General features: G+C 31.2%; 1 non-coding gene across 1 annotated transcript; it reads left to right on the top strand.

Annotated features, from left to right (window-relative positions):
* Window positions 1-425: 425 nt before the first annotated feature.
* Window positions 426-533, top strand: LOC112768451 (small nucleolar RNA R71). The gene has a single exon (XR_003185877.1). It is a non-coding gene; the product is annotated as a small nucleolar RNA R71 (small nucleolar RNA).
* Window positions 534-2775: the final 2242 nt, after the last annotated feature.

The following is a 2775-nucleotide window of genomic DNA, read 5'->3' as shown; positions in this document are numbered from 1 at the left end:
CTCCATGAGGGGTTATAGGTGTTTCCATATGGTTCACCCATGTAATTCACCTCTGCTATTGCAGGGTTTTCAGGATCATAAGCTTCTTCTTCAGAAGATGCCTCTTGAGTACTATTAGATGCAGCTTGCATTCTATTCAGACTCTGAGAAATCATATTGACTTTCTGAGTCAATATTTTATTCTGAGCCAATATGGCATTCAGAGTATCAATTTCAAGAACTCCCTTCTTCTGAGGCGTCCCATTACTCACAGGATTCCTCTCAGAAGTGTACATAAACTGGTTATTAGCAACCATGTCAATAAGTTCTTGAGCTTCTGCAGGCGTTTTCTTTAGGTGAATGGATCCACCTGTAGAAGTATCCAATGACATTTTAGCTAGTTCAGACAGACCATCATAGAATATATCCAGGATGGTCCATTCTGAAAGCATGTCAGAAGGACACTTTTTGGTCAGTTCCTTGTATCTCTCCCAAGCTTCATAGAGGGATTCACCTTCTTTCTGTCTGAAGGTTTGAACATCCACTCTAAGCTTACTCAGCTTTTGAGGAGGGAAGAACTATCCTTGACCAGCTTATCCCAAGAGTTCAGGCTATCTTTAGGTTGAGAATCCAACCATATTCTAGCTCTTTCTCTCACAGCAAATGGGAAAAGCATGAGCCTGTAGACTTCAGGATCTACTCTATTAGTCTTAACAGTATCACATATCTGCAAGAATTCAGTTAAGAACTGAAAGGGATCTTCAGATGGAAGTCCATGAAACTTGCAGTTTTGTTGCATCAGAGAAACTAATTGAGGTTTAAGCTCAAAATTGTTTGCTCCAATGGTAGGAATGGAGATGCTTCTTCCATGTAAATTGGAATTAGGTGCAGTAAAGTCACCAAGCATCCTCCTTGCATTATTATTATTTTTGGCTGCCATCTCATCTTCTTGTTCGAAAATTCCTGTAAGGTTGTCTCTGGATTGTTTTATTTTAACTTCTCTTAGTTTCCTCTTCAGAGTCCTTTCAGGTTCAGGGTCTGCTTCAACAAGAATGTTCTTGTCCTTGCTCCTGCTCATATGAAAAAGAAGGAAACAGAAAAATAATAATAGGGATCCTTTTTACCACAGTATAGAGGTTCTCTTGTTGTTAGTAGAAGAAGAAAGGGAATAAGAGTGAAGAAGAATGGATAATCCAAACACAAGGGTGAGGATAACAGAGATATGAGATGAAGAGAAGTGTTAGTAAGTAATAAATAAATAGAAGGAGATGGGAGAGAGGGAATTTGAAAAATAAATTTTGAAAAAGAGTTAATGATTTTCGAAAATTAAGATAAAATTAAAATTAAAATTAAAAATTGAAACAGTTAATTAATTAAAAAGAATTTTTGAAAAAGAGGGAGGTATTTTCGAAAATTAGAGAGGGATAGTTAGTTAGGTAGTTTTAAAAGAGATAAGAAACAAACAAAAAGTTAATTAGTTAGTTGAAACAAATTTTGAAAATCAAATTTTAAAAGATAAGAAGATAAGAAGTTAGAAAAGATATTTGAAAAAGATATGATATGAAAAGCTACGATTAAAAAGATATGATTTTGAAAAAGATAAGATAAAAAGATATTTTTGAAAAGATATGATTGAAATTAGTTTTGAAAAAGATTTGATTTTTAAAATCACAATTAATGACTTGATTCACAAGAAATCACAAGATATGATTCTTGAACTTAAAGTTTGAATCTTTCTTAACAAGCAAGTAACAAACTTGAAATTTTTGAATCAAAACATTAATTGTTTATGATATTTTCGAAAATATGATATAAAATTAAGAAAAAGATTTTTGAAAAATATTTTTAGAATTTTCGAAAATAAACAAGAAAAAAATGAAAAAGATTTGATTTTTGAAAAAGATTTTGAAAAAGATAGGATTTTTAAATTGAAAATTTGATTTGACTCATAAGAGACAACTAAATTTTAAAAAGTTTTGAAAAAGTCAACTCAAATTTTCGAAAATTTATGAGTGAAAAAGGGAAAGATATTTTTTTGATTTTTGAATTTTAATGAAGAAAGAGAAAAACATGAAAAAGACTCAATGCATGAAAATTTTGGATCAAAACATGTGATGCATGCAAGAACACTATGAATGTCAAGATGAACACCAAGAACACTTTGAAGATCAAGATAAACATCAAGACTTATTTTTGAAAAATTTTAATGCAAAGAAAACATGCAAGACACCAAACTTAGAAATTTTTCATGTAAAGACACTATGAATGCAAGAATGCATATGAAAAACAAGAAAAGACACAAAACAAGAAAATATGAAGATCAAACAAGAAGACTGGCCAAGAACAACTTGAAGATCATGAAGAACACTATGAATGCATGAACTTTCGAAAAATGCATAGATTTTTAAAAAAAATGCAATTGACACCAAACTTAAAAATTGACTCAAGACTCAAACAAGAAACACAAAATATTTTTTATTTTTATGATTTTATAAAAAATTTTTATTTTCTTTTAAATTTTTTTTTCGAAAAACATATAGGAAAAGGAAAATAAGAAATTCAAAACAAATTTTTAATAAGAATTCCAGGAATCTTTCAATGTTAGCCTAAAGCTCCAATCCAAGGGTTAGACATGGCTCACTAGCCAGCCAAGCTTTAGAAGATACAAATCAGGCATATAACAGCTGATACTTCATCCAACTTCATATACTGATAAGTGGAAGCCCCATTCCAAAAGAATTTGGATATGGCTTTACAGCCAGCCAGGCTTCAACATGTTACCATGAAACTCTAGAA

The sequence above is a fragment of the Arachis hypogaea genome, chromosome 17 (genome assembly GCF_003086295.3).
Source record: "Arachis hypogaea cultivar Tifrunner chromosome 17, arahy.Tifrunner.gnm2.J5K5, whole genome shotgun sequence".
Taxonomy (NCBI): domain Eukaryota; kingdom Viridiplantae; phylum Streptophyta; class Magnoliopsida; order Fabales; family Fabaceae; genus Arachis; species Arachis hypogaea.
Note: the sequence above shows the minus strand (reverse complement) of the source record. Positions and strands in the feature narration are given on the sequence as shown.